Below are 15,400 nucleotides of genomic sequence, written 5' to 3'. Positions count from 1 at the left end.
ACATGTTCCAAATGACGCTGGTGGGGGCTGCTAGGGCTTGGTTTGATCGTTTACCGGTTAACCACATTTACGACTGGGCAGACTTCCAGCAGAAGTTTAGCCAACACTTCAGCCAGCAGCGAAAGTATACCGAGGAGCAATGGACAATCCTCAAATGCACACGGGAAGAAGATGAATCTCTGCCAAACTTCATCACTCGCTTCAACTCAAAGAAGTTAAGTTTGGGCAATATCAGCGAGGATCTTGTTCGCGCAGCCTTCATCCAGGGCGCGCAAGACCCAGAGCTTATCCGCACCCTAACGGGTAAAGACGGAATGCCATCCACATGGGATGGCATCATGACAGCAGCCAAACGCTATGCGGAAACGGAGAAGCAACTGGGTAGAGACCTTCCGCAGAACACAAACCTTTACACCCAGAGGACGAGAGAGGACAACGTCCTCACCGCCCGATTGAACAAAAAACGGAAGCAAGGCATTTGGCAGTCAAGGGTAAACTTTGACACCTCATCCGGCTTACAACACCGATTGGGTGAAAGGGATAATGTAAAGCCGCACCGGAACCCCAGATGGACGCCACTTACCAAAAGCGTCACTGACATATTTGCTAATGAAGAGCTCCCATGGCCAAAGCCTCCAGAAATCCGACATCGTCACGATGCCGATCGGAGCAAGTACTGTGACTATCACAGAACAAAAGGCCACAACACTGAAGAATGCATAGACGTAAAAGACATGGTCGAAACATTCGTCAGAGATGGGACGCTCGCGCACCTCGTGGCGAAATAAAATCTAAGCAGGCAGGCAGGTGCGTGTGGAACCACGGCTGGGGTAAACACGAATAAAAAATCAGCTTCAATAGACTACATGCTGCGTAAAGAACGAGATCCCGAAACAGGTGCGTGTCGGCTCGATGGCGCTCCCATCCCAACAACATGGAAGGGAGCTCATTTACACAGTTTGCATGTAAATCAATTCCAATTTGTAAAGAAAAGGCCAAGAGCCACTTCTAATGGAAATGATTCTCTCTAGAACATCGAAGATGATGATTTTACATTTATACTTTTCTGGACACTATTATGCCGGTTTTCACCGCATAATTACGTAAAGTCATTGCATGGGAAGGCGGTCCTACCCGCACGAACCCAATAACGTAACAAACCTTCACGCAGGTCAGTTGAAGGGGAAAAAATTCAGCACCCAAAAATGAAAGTGCCGGTCTATCCGCATGAATCATTAAGGAAACTGAATAATAACCTGTCAACAACCGCGCGTCGAACGGTTAAAACTATCCAACACTGGACGACATTCATATCACGTGAAGTCGTTGCGTGGGAAGGCGGTCTTACCCGCACGAACCCAATAACGTGGCAAACCTTCACGCAGGTTAGTTGAAGGAGTTCATCCCATTAAATGAAAGTGCCGGTAAAACAGTGGTGGTTTCTGATGGAGATCCGGCAAAAGAATGGCTATTTCTACGAGTTACTTACTGTTGATCACACAATTACTATTGAGGGATCACTAATTCCTACTACTTAACTATTTATTGTAAAGCAATATCCTATTGATATTTCTACCAACAAAACATATGTGAAGCAACTTCTAAAGACTTTCAATTACTTTATTTACTTTACTCGTCATGGGTGCCACAATTTTAATGATGTTTTCGTTTGTCTATATGTATGTATTGATGCAAACTAATTTCCTAACAATCCATGAATTGCTCACTATAAAGTGCTATTGTTTTCTAAAAAAGTACAAACTAACGAGTCACATGTTAAAGTGTTAAACCTCAAATCTTAACAAGGTACGAGGTATGTTGCTTACATATATACATGTCATGGAAATGTTGCATACATATATATGTCATGGAAGGTTAATGTTAATAGGAGTACAGAAAATGCGCATATGATATGAGTAATACTAGTAGTTAGTTTTCATAACTCCGTTAAATTTTTAATGCCCGTCATGCCAAATTTTAACAACGATGTAATCGAAAATCCTTATATATGGAAGAAAATAACTTACGATGAGCTACAAGTATAATAATATCGAAGAATTATACGTTGAAATTGGTATACATACCTACCATCGATAAATTTTACTGTATAATTCTTCGATATTTTTTCTATATATAGCCCACCGTAAGTCCTTTTGCTTCATATATAAGGATGTTTGATTACATCATTGTTATAAGTTGGCAAGACGGACACTAAAAATTTAACCAAGTTTAGAAGACTAACGATGGGACCGTTATTGTAAAATGGTTTGAAAATAGGGACTGCTAGGAACAATATTCTAAGGTGAGATTATTAGTGTACAATAGTGTAAAGTTGAGATTAAATAAATCCAATTTTCCTTAAAAAAAAAAAAACCTTAACTCCCAAGAAATATCGAATTTAAACAACCTGTTTTGGAGACATTATTTTCTACATTTTTCAAAATTCGAAGTTGTGAGTTATAAGTTCTCCTAGCCTTCTCAATTGAACCTAACACAAGGTTTTAATTAATTACTATCAATTAATTTAATATTTCATTTAAATTAATAACACATATGCATTCAACTGTAAATAAAAATCATAACCAATAATGGATAAAATCTTATATTTAAGAAGGCTATGAAACATTGTTCTGTTTTCAAATCATAGTGGTTGGAGTGAGACCTAAAATACTGATAAGAATAAAAAGTATAGAAAAAATAAGTAACAAAAATTATAGTTTGAAAACTAATCAGCTGAAACTAACAAAAGATATAGAATGTATGAGAAAGTTTGACATCTTGTCTGGGAGGTGTAGTCGGTTGTCACGCTAGCCTCACACACTATAGGTCCCCAGTTTGAACCCGGGCTTAGACATATATGTATTCATTGTTTACTTTTTTTTTCAAACAAATAAAGCTTTACTTTTTAGATGATTGATTGTGTTAACACTTTTGTGTTTATGTTTTAATTGTTTGTCCCAAATCATTTGCATTTCTTGAATACTTTTGTGTTTACATTTTGTGAAGCTCTTTTTTTTTTCTTTATATACATTTTCTTGCTTATGTATATTGTAACCTTCAACTATATAGATTTCTTTCTTGCTTATGTATATTGTAACCTTCAACTTGTTTTGGTTTATATACATTTTCTTGCTTATGTATATTGTAACCTTCAACTATATAGATTTTTTTCTTGCTTGTAACCTTCAACTATATAGATTTTAAACAACGTTTTTTTTTTCAACATGGAAGCTGATTAACGAGTAATCTCCAATTTTACAATCATCATATTGCTATTGGCCGATCCTTGGAGTTTCTATCTTTAACCTATAAAATAGTTATGTCTTATATAGATTTCAACAATTTCAAGGTATACAATTAAAAATATATGTCTGCAAAAACATAATCTTTCTTGTAATTTTTATGTATATTGTGTTTTTATTATATAAATAAAAAGATGTCAATTTTTAACTGTGACGTATCAACCTTTGACAGTTGTAACTATCTTGTGGTGTTTAGGTGTTAGTAGTTAGTAGATCTAAATATGATGAATCATGGTTACAATCTTATAGCTTAAACAAGAACAGTGTTATCAAATAAGGTTGTATATATATAATGAATCAGAGTCATCTAGACCAAAATATCTAAATTATAGTCTTTATAAAAGTCGCCTACCGTACACCACATCTTCAACTAAATGACCAAGTATTGATAATAGACACGTTAAAGTGAAAATTTAATATTACGTACCTCACCAGCCTAGGGGTGCCACATTACTTGATTATCTAATTTATGTCTATTTTGTTGCAAATGTCTAACCACATGTTGAGGCTAAGAATGTTTTATCTTATTTCATGCTAGAAATGGTTAGTCAGCCGTTAGAATATAAGGTATCGAACTAAAGTACCCACCAACTTAACCATCCAACATCTTTAATACTCAAACTATATTAGAATCCCGTGTATTAAACAAGCTCAATAAACATAATGTTATATTATATTCTTAATAATAAAAAAAGTCATTCACATTCACATTTTAACGAACAGTTGGTTACCATGTCTGCAAATCTTCCTTGCCTCTCAATTTCTTCATGACACACGATATGCCTGCACCAGAACCGTACCCAACAGCTAAAGTACGAGCCTGTTTCCATCCCGAGTTTACCAACAAAGACTGCACCAATGGTTGATACCTTCCAAACCTAGAAAGAAGCTGTGTGTGTGTGTATATAAGAAGGAAATATTATTTATATTCGGAACTATAACAGCAAGCAAAGTTTTTTTAGAGATTATGGTAGGTAATAATAAATAAATTGTTGTACGTACCTGATACTCAGCAGGAGACAATGGAAATCGAATGGGAGTATTATTCATGTGGATAATATCCAAACGACTCCTTTGACTTCTGGAACCCCATTTTCTATTTCTTTCTTAAACGATGAAAACCACCCTGCTTTTTCAACTCTACCCTCTTCATCCGCCATTACACGCACATCGATGATCGATGATTTGTCTGTCTTTGTTTTTGTGTGTTGCGTTGTGGGGGTGGGTGAAACAAGCTTTTGGTTTGGTTTTGGGGGTGAAAGATGGAGGACAGATTTTAACCTAGTAATATTAGTTTTTTATTTAGGGAAATTTTTTATTTAAAAAAAATAATATTGTAGTAAATGAATAGATGTTTGTTTGGTCAATGAGGTTGGTGTAGTGGTTGAGGTATGGCTTGGAGTCTCAAATTGCCATTAATTTCTGAGGCATGGGGGGGTCTGTGATAGGAGACCCTTGGGCAATCGATCCTTGAGGACGCCGGGTTTTACTGGCTCGTGCAATATCGTGCGGTCGTACGAGTCGGGTTTTCCCTGGAATTGGAGGAAGGGAGATTAAGTCATCGTGCTCAAGGCGGGTGCCACATTACTTGATTACTTTAATGTGTCAATTATATTGACTGACAATAATGCATTGAAACCGTAAAAAATAAGACCGATACCGACTGAAACACAGAGGTACGGTATTGTTGTATAACTATTTTTTATAATGTTTTGATCTCCACAATCGAATCGACAATATTTTATAAGTTTCATCTATGTACTTAAACGCATTTCTTTTTGAGTTTTGTCACATTAATGACACGCTTTAACTGTCTAAAGTCTGCCTCCCGCCAGAGGACGCAAAGACCCTCTCGCCGCGGTAACTTTCTAGTTTTTCTTAAATCAAATGGGGTCGGTCTAAAAAAGACTAGAGTCGCTCGACATTTGGGTGCTATAAACTATGAAACGAAATGGGTTCGGTTGACTGTGGTGCTAAACGCATGCCTCAGCCCCTAGTGGAGAAGGTTGTAGTTGGGCCATGGTTGTGTGCCTGATGTTGGTGGCAACAGTGGGGGTCATGGTTGGTTGTTCATGGTGGTATTGCGGTGGTGGTAGTACCAACTTGCCCTTTCAACGTAGTTAGCTTGCTATGTCCACTCAAACATTATGTCAATCATTCTCACTCAAAACCCTTGCCAAGCAACATTTCAAACTGATTCATAATGATATACTTACCCTTCAAATTCATGACTATGACATCAAACAATATCACATAACAAGGATATGCATGCATATTTCAAAGATAAAACCATACTTTAGGAGATTCTCATAAACCATTCAAAGTTTTTCTTGTCCCTTCACTTACCACTACCCCTATCTCCAAACCTCATCACTTACCACTTACAAAAATTTACTCCTATCGTCAAATGTTATCTGTCAGCGGAACCATGTCCTCTTCCCTCCTTTCTTCGCCTCCAACCTACACCACAAAAATATAAAGAGAAGACCGGTTTGACAAATCAATAATATGCTAACACAAAACAAAACAAAAAACACTATTGTATGTTATTACTTGCCTGTGATCGGTACGCAACGAGAGAGCGTTGCCAGTGAAGAAGCCCGTGTTATCATGAGACACATGTTCAGCTTTTTGCATTAATAATTTCTCCCTCAACTGCACATAGGTTGTAGATCCTGGTCAAAACTACATATACTTTTTACACATGTTCAACGGGCCATGTTGGGTTGACTTTGACAGAAAATATATACTTTGTCTGGATATCTCTAGAGAATTTATAAAAAAGTTAGTATTTTATACGAGACTATAAAAACCCTATTATAATAAGTATAGGTTTAAATATAATTCAATTTAAGAGGTTCCATGCATTAGAAACACTCTTTGGGCTGCGTTTGGCTCACGTGTTTTTACCTATTTTTAATTGTATCAATTTGACACATTAGAGCTGACACTTAATTCACCAATATATAAACAATAATGTCAATCTAAGATGTTTTGTAGGTAAGATTAAAGAAAATATAACATTATAACCTTAAACATTCCAACATTCCCGAGGGCAAACAGAACACCAAAGGAAATTACTTCAGGGCCTTCCAAACCGGTCGCTAATGATACTGCAATTCCGGAACCAAACGTTGCCACCAAACTGCAATGACATACATAGATGGGGGTATAAAACCTAATTAACCGAAAACATGTTTTGTTCCCCGTAATTATCTTCGCTCGAACCATTAAGAGCCGGGTCCCTTCGGAGTTTGAATATAACAATAGGAAGACAGGTGATGATTGACTCATAAAATCAACATAACTAGTATATGATTCATTTAAAATATTTGTTAATGTAGTTTTACAAATGTTAGTGATAAATTTGTGAAGATATGCAAATTCTAAACTTGATCTCAAAGGTCAAAGCTTGTGATTCAAAGCTAATTGGTAATAGACATACCAGTTTCATTATCTTTTTTTTCTTTTTTTTTTTTTTCAGGAAATCCATTAAAATAAAAACACAGCCTATCAACTTGGAAAACACAGGAGCCGGTTTGATTTTCGCTTAGAAAAGTTGATAATGCAAGCAAGCGCATTGCCTGCCTCTAAAATGGTATGTCGACATAATAACATAGAAAATTATATAAAAGCGACCATAGTGACCCATCACCCTCAACCGGCCCATTTTGCTCGATATACCTTTAATCTTATGTAATCGTAGCAAAACGGGCCGTATAATATATGTAATAAATCAAACCAACATCCGCATTGACTTTTTATAAGAAGCAGTTAAGGTTGCTTACCGTGTATCGAGATCATCCTTGCCTCTTATATTCAACATGGCTAGATACAAGAACACTGAACAAAACAGCAAAAGTACGAGCTCGTTGCCATCCTGATCCTGACAACATAGCGTGTACCAGTGTTTGGGAATGGAATTTTGAATTTGTTTAAATCTAGCCTGGAACTCCTGTTCCATCATTCATACTAGCAAAACGAGCAATGGGTTTGGGAATCGAATCTTGAATTTGTTTAAATCTAGCCTGGAACTCCTGTTCCATCATTCATATCTATAGTTAATACCCGACTCGTCGATTCAAGAACGGCTACTCTGCTAGGGTTTTTCAACATTCAGGGGGAGATGGACAAGTTTTTATTTTATACCCCACTATCTATTGCACCAATATCATATAACCCGTTTATTAAACGGGTCAAACCAAACCCGACCTGTTTTTTAAAACGGGTCAGAACTACCAACCCAAACCTATATTTTTTCGTGTCAGACTCGGGTTCGTGTCAGGACTTGACACCCCTAGTTTTTTGTAATGACATACAGTATTCATTAACTCCCGTATTTGAGATTAATGGCCTGTGAGCGCTTATTAATATTGGTGTCCGTCTCGGGGCACGAGGGCTTAATCTCTCTTCCTTCAATTCCGGGGAAAACTTGATTCGTACGACCGTCCGAGAACATGACATCGCACGAGCCGGTAAAACCCGGCGTCCTCAAGGATCGAACCCCTAACCATTGACCGAGTGTCTCCTATCACAAACCTCTCATGCCACATAAATTAATGGTAGTAACAGGGATAGAACCTGGGTTCCTTGAGACTCAAAGTCATACCTCAACCACTACGTCAAAAATTAAAATCAATACACTCTATATTTTTTAATTCCAAAAATTTAGATCAATACCCGTACAACTATACAACTCTTTTTTGCAGTTTCAGGATCCTCACTCATATATTTTGTCTAGTCACATCCATATTTTGTTTCCTTGATGATTTTTTTGTGGTCAAATGACTAAATTGATAGTTTTCCCTTTCCTTATATAACCATGTAAATCACATTGTAATATCATCAACAGGGAGAGGATCATATACAAATCATTTTTATCTTAAGAATTGTACGAACCATTCACATCATGCCACATAGACTTTGATTTATTAACCAAAGGGTAATAAAGTAATTCTCTCTGTTTTTTTCAATTTATGTTTTCAAATTTAAATTTGATAATCCCTGATTTTTTGCATAACTTTGTTAACATCTGATTTAATTTTTTAAAATCAAAATACACTTTCATCAATTCTTTATAAGGTTATCCATAGTGGTGGGTGACAGAAGGTCTTGAAAGGGGCTCTCACCCTGTCACGTAGGCATCACGTATGTAGGTGAGGTTTTCAAGCCCCTTTCACCCAGGGTATGTAGTGGTGGAATGAAAGAGGGGCTCTTTGTAATAATTATTCAATCATTTTTTAATTAAATTAATATAATAGTTAATAAATAAAAAACCTCATTTAACTATTGTAAGGCCCCGTTACAGGTAGCCCTACTTTGGTGTTGGATTTACTCATAAAAGCAGTTCTAAAATCATAGTTAATTAAAAACTTTACGCGGAATATAAAACTTTCATAAAACATTACATATCAAATCATAAACATGTCTTAAAACATTCTTCTTGTCTTTCGAAATTAAAACATAACTTATAAAACATAAAAGGTCTTCAGATGCCAGACTTTTATTCTTCTGCCATGGGTCCAGCTCACGCCAGCTGTCGCATCCTACTCACCTGCGTGCATACTAAAAGTTAGCTACGCTGAGTGAGTTCTAGTTAATCATACATCATACAATACATTCACTTACCATCAATCATGTATCCGAAAATACATAATAATTACTCTACTAATTTACTTTTATTTCATACATACATACATACTTTATTACTTTTATACTTTATATTTACTGTCAATTCTATCTCAGATATTATTAGGGTCTGATCCCTTCCTTTTCTATCTCAGATATTATTAGGGTCTGATCCCTCTTTCCTTTGTCTATCTCATATATTATTAGGGTCTGATCCCTTTCTTGTCTATCTCAGATATTATTAGGGTCTGATCCCTTTTTACTTCTCTATCTCAGATATTATTACGGGTCTGATCCCGTCTTCTCTATCTCAGATATTATTAGGGTCTGATCTCTCTTTCTTCTTCTTCGTTCATACTATCTTTACATACCCATACATATACTTTCTTTAATCATTTTTACATACTCATGTATTGTTCATATATTTATATCATACACATTCATCTTTCATATACATACCTCCCTTGTCAATACGTGCAATATCCGAAGATCGTTCACGTATCGACAAGTTTTCATTCACAATCATAACATAATATCTATCACATAAATCATACACGGCATACATTTACCATTTAAGGTAAGTGTATTAACTATCACATCGTGTATGCACACAGCCCCGAAAACATAACAAGGAAATGGGGCTACAAACTCACCTGAATTCGGTTCCTTTCTCCGTTTATCGTGATTCCTCTCTTTAACTGTGCTCTGCTAACTGTATATAGGTTACACGTATCAATACTCTTCTAATCTAATCTAACGGTCTAGTATTAGTTTCCTTTTACTTGGTCGCTAAGCGAACTTAAACAGTTAAGCGAACTTATACATTTAAGCGAACTTAAACAGTTAAGCGAACTTAACTTAAGCGAACATATTAGGCGAAGTTCACAGCTTGGCGAACTTATAACTAGCGAAGTTCACAGCTGGGCGAACTTATACTAGCGAAGTTCATAGCTTGGCGAACTTACATGTGTGCGAACTTATCCTCGGGCGAACATATAGATAGGCGAAGTTATCAACAGTAGCGACGGGTTTTGATTTTAACTTCATTAACACCCATGTTCAACCCGTAACCCTTAATGATGATGTTAATCAGTCTCGCGAACATCCCCGTGGCCATTTTTGAACAAGATTCGGCCTGAAAACGCGTAAAGGTTGGACCTTTAAGTTAAAACGTTCAATACTAGTTTAAGGTTCTCTTTTAATCGAGCCGCACATGATTATGGGTTCATTAGTTTCGTTTTGGTGTCAAGTTTACAACTTTACGTTCTATTTACACCCGATCTAATCTCGTTCTAAGTTTCAAGGTTAAACGTTACTAAAAACGTAAACTTTAAGGTAAAAGACATACCTTAAATGCTCGTTTGGATCTCGTTTAACTTGGTTATGAACTCTCAATCTTGTATAAAGCTCGTGTAATAACGATCTAATCCCGTCTAGCGTTCGTTGGACTCGGATCTCGCTCCCTCTCTCGGCGGCCGTATGTGGTGTGGTGAATGTGTGTGTTTTTGAGTGTGTAGAGATTATGGAAGATGGAAATGAGGATTTAGGGTTTTAGGATGGTTTAAGGGGGTATTTATATCCCCTAAAGCCCATGGACCTAAGACCCATTACCCTTAAATTCATCTTAATTAATCCAAGTCCATGACACTTTCTATATTTAATATCAATTAAATATTAACACACGATAATTAAAACACGACTTTCTTTATTTATTATTAGAATAATAAGGATGTTACAACTATACTATTAAAGCAATAGGCTTTAAGTCCATTTCCGCCCTTCCTATTGGTTGATTCTCATACTTTTCATGTATATCAATGGCTTCTCTAATTTTCATTTTAATAAAATAAATCAATAATATATTAAAATAAGATTCATCAATGTTATTAAAGTATTATCTTTCATCTTTTATTTAATGTTTAATTTTTCATTTTGAATATTCTAATTAATTTAATATTTTAAAATCGTAGCTATAGTTTCGAAAACCAAATATTCAAAATTTCATTTTGAATATTTTATTATTTTTGGTTGATTTATTTCACCACCTTTGTTAATTTTTTAGATAATATATAATATATAATCTAGATAATTATTTGATATTTCATCAATAGAAGAGATTACAGATTTAATATAGAGATTACGAATATAATATAATATAATATAATATATATATATATAATATAGAGATTACCGATTTAAAATATTTAAATTTTGTTAAAATATTATATTTATTTAAATTTATTAAATTCATAAAGTTGTAAAAGTTTGTACCATTCATGTTAAATTTAGGAAAGAATGACCCTGATTAAGGAAATGGTTTAATTACGAAATTTGTAAATTTGAATTAATTAACGTATATTCTTTGAATGTAATTAATTTGTAAATTTGAATAAATTATTGTATAAATTATGTTGAAAATTTGAACATAAATTTGAATTAATTAACAATCATTAAGTTTTACTATAATTACGGATGTTGACCCATTGACCCACTGACTTAATTAGGGTCATTAAGTTTTAACAATTATAATACAAATCCATTGACTTATTATTGTAAACATTGACTTATAATTAAGATTTACTAATTTACTAATTAATAATTTAGTTACATATATATAACAAAATTAGTAACTTTTATTTTCACACCTTATATGAATTACATTACATAATATATGGTGTTATAATTGATGATTAATTATATTATTGTAAATAATATAATTAGTAATTTATATTTTCACATTAATTAGTTTATTTCCGTATGTTTAAATATAGTCAACATTTAAATTAAATAATATTACATTTATACTAATCTAATTATGTAACATTGCATTTTAGAAAATTCAAAATTTGAAAATCCATTAATTACGATTTCCCTTCTATTCGTTCTACTATAAGTTTTTTGAAAATTTTTGAAATTTCCTTAATTTATGTTTCTAATCAATTACCTGTATACCTTCCTTCTATAATTTAGTCTACCCTAATTCATTTGGTATAAATACTTACATTTGATAGACTAATTCTTACACCGTCAAAGCCTCTTTATTAAAAACGATTAGCTTTGTGCCAAGGTTTTTACTTTTTGTTGTTTTTATATCTTCCATTTTCTTATTAATTTTTTTGCTTAAAAGTGTTATTGTTCCTAAATGATTTTTTTTTGAATTAGTAATTTATATTTCTACATTAATAATTTTAATTCCGTATTTAAATATAGTCTAGATTTAATTTATGAACATTACATTTTAGTAATTGAAATTTTAAAGATTAGTTAATCCTAATTCCCAAATTTTCGTCCTTACTTTAAGTTAATTGAGTTTCCCTAATTTTTTGTTTCTAATTACAATAGGAAATTCGTATATAAATACCTAACATTCATACGGTAATTCTTACACTAACAAATCCCTAGCCATTTTAATCTCTCTCTCTCTCTCTCTCGGCTTATTCCTCAACCGTCTCCTATATTCTGGTAATGGCTAATTTTGTTATACGTTTTTCCGGTAAGGTTCTATTGTTTCCGGTAAGATTTTCGGTAATGTTTTATATTTATTTTAATTGCTATATATATTTTTTAAATCTCTTTAGGTTGTAAATCAAAATCCAAGATTGAATTAATATGTTGAAGTTATTACAGTTTTCCGATAACGTTTTCCAGTAAGGTTTTATATTTATTTTAATTTTTATATTACTTTATTATAATATCTTTAGATTCTATATCAAAATTCAAGATTAAACTGATAATTTTCCGTTTTTGTTTGTATTTATATTAATATTTGTATGATTTTTTCTTATAATCTTTTTAGGTTATATATCAAAATCGAAGATTCAATGGAGATCTTCACTATTTCGTTTTTCCGGTAACGCGATTGTAAGTTATAACATCAATTTTACATTTTTTCAGATGATTCAAATCTTCCATAATTTGTAATATATTTATTATGTGATATTAATATTAATATTTAATTTTATCATTTCAGGTTATTGTCCCCAACTTGGTATAGCTAATTTCATGGATTGAAAATTGTTTGATAAGATGTATTTTATTTTTGTTTAATATTGATTTATATTTATGTTAGTATTCATGTATTTATTTATTTTTCACAATTTACGTAATTTAATTGATTATTATATAATCCCGAAATGAAATTTAGTTGATTATTCTATAATAAATTAAATTATCTATAGTAAGATAATCAATCTTATATTGCTGTTGGTCAAAGTCCAATTATATTGACTATGTTTTGTAAGGCCCCGTTGCCGGTAGCCCTACTTTCGTGTTGGATTTACTCATAAACGCAGTTCTAATATCAGAGTTAATTAAAACATTCGCGGAACATTAAAACTTTCATAAAACATTTCGTAACAATTCAAAACTTGTCTTAAACAACAACTTGTCTTTCAAAAACAAAGTAATTAAAACATATCACGTCTTGAGCCTTCTGATGCTAGCCTCTTATTCAATGCCACGTGTCTCCTCAAGCGAGCTGCCTCATTCTACTCACCTGCGTGCATACTAAAAGTCAGCTACGCTGAGTGAGTTCTAGTTAATCATACATTATACAATACACACATACTTATATTCTTTCATTCATACTTTCATACTTTCTTTTGTACTAACTTGCTTTCATATCTTACGTTATAAAGAGCATTACGCCCTACATTCCTTGAGTATTATTAGGGCTCGGTACCCTCCTTCCTCGAGTATTATTAGGGCTCGGTACCCTCCTTCCTCGAGTATTATTAGGGCTCGGTACCCTCTTTCCTCGAATATTAGTAGGGTTCGGTTCCCTAGTTCTCGAATATTAGTAGGGTTCGATTCCCTCTTCGTTACCATACAAACATACATCATACCTCGAGTATTATTAGGGCTCGGTACCCTTTTCGTAACCATACAACCATACAACCATCCTTTCCTTCTTTTATTAACTTTATCACGTTCATACACATAAGCATACATATCATACTTACCTTATACATAGCGTTCCAACCTGACAGTATGTGCAATATCCAAAGATCGTTCACGTACCATCAAGTAATCATTCATACATTTCACATTATTCACATAAGGCATACACTTATCTCTTAGGATAAGCGTATTAACAAACATATTGAGTATGCACATAGCCCCGAAAACATAACACATAAATGGGGCTAGAAACTCACCTGAATCCTGTTACGCTCTTCGTTAATCGTTATTCCCTTCTTAAGCTGTGCACCGCTAACTGTATAATATTTACATGTATCAATTAACTACTACTACTCGTGTGGTATTTCTATCTTTATATAACCCACAACGAACGGGGGTCCGGGGGGCAGCGCCCCTGGCAGCGGGGTCTAGGGGCGGCAACCCCTAGCAGGGTCCAAGGGGCAGAGCCCCTGGCTGGAGTCGAGCTGCCAGGTCAGCTTGGAAAAATTTTATTTCCATTAACTGTTTTAACACATTTTTCATTAGGTTTTTAATTTATTTTTCAAATTTGCTAACTCCAGCGAACTTATCATTAAGCGAACTTAACAATAAGCGAACTTAACATTAAGCGAACTTATTGTAAGCGAACTTAGTGTTAAGCGAACTTAACATTAAGCGAACTTAACATTAAGTGAACTTAACATTAAGCGAACTTACTGTAAGCGAACTTAGTGTTAAGCGAACTTAACATTAAGCAAACTTGTCACCAGGCGAAGTTATGGCTTGGCGAACATACTAGGCGAACTTGCTTGGCGAAGTTAGTTGCAGGCGAAGTTGCCTACCATGAACCTGCTTACAGCGAAGTTATCCAGTGACGGCCACTGGTTTGGTTTTAACTCCGATATTCGGCTATATTTCAATGTATAAACCGTTTAACCGTCCTCGTAAACATTCCCATAGCCAACCTCGGACAAGACTTGACTCGGATAAGTGTAAAGTTTGGACCTTTAAGCTAGAACGTTTAACACTAGATCTTAGGGTTCCATTTTAACGAGCCATTTATGTTCTTGGGTTCGTTCGGTTCGTTTTAACATCAAGTTTATAACTTTACATTTTGTTTACACTCGATCTATCTCCGTTCTAAGTTTCGAGGCTAACCGATCCTAAAAACATAAACTTCAAGGTAAAGGCTTACCTTTATGCGATCGATGCGGTAGCGTTGGCTTGGTATATTGTATCTAGCTCGTATAGTGAAGATCCAATAATGGTTGGCTTGATCTTCGGACTCGAATCCGCTCTCTCTCTCTCTCTCTCTCTCTCGGCCGTAGGAGGTGGTGTGTGTGTTTGGATTATTTAGAGAATAAGATGGAAATAATGAGGTTTTAGGGTTTAAAGGTGTTTTAAGGAGGTATTTATACTCCTCAAGGCCCATGGACCTAAGGCCCATTACCCCTAATCCATCTTAATTAAATCCAAGTCCATGATCATTTCTTGCTTAAACGCTCAATCATTTAACGAAGTCTTTATTTATTCAATATTATAAAATTTAGGATGTTACATGTTTAAATAAC

General features: G+C 34.4%; 1 long non-coding RNA gene across 1 annotated transcript; it reads right to left on the bottom strand.

Moving 5' to 3' along the window:
* Window positions 1–5,550: 5,550 nt before the first annotated feature.
* LOC143593126 (uncharacterized) lies at window positions 5,551–7,184 on the bottom strand. Its single transcript, XR_013146048.1, has 3 exons — window positions 7,091–7,184; window positions 6,333–6,447; window positions 5,551–5,957 (listed from the first exon to the last, which is right to left on the bottom strand). It is a non-coding gene; the product is annotated as an uncharacterized LOC143593126 (long non-coding RNA).
* Window positions 7,185–15,400: the final 8,216 nt, after the last annotated feature.

The sequence above is a fragment of the Bidens hawaiensis genome, unplaced genomic scaffold, assembly GCF_021521415.1.
Source record: "Bidens hawaiensis isolate Kalapana, Puna unplaced genomic scaffold, B.hawaiensis_p1.1 tig00041706_1, whole genome shotgun sequence".
Lineage (NCBI taxonomy): Eukaryota > Viridiplantae > Streptophyta > Magnoliopsida > Asterales > Asteraceae > Bidens > Bidens hawaiensis.
This window is presented reverse-complemented; position numbering and strand designations above follow the sequence as displayed.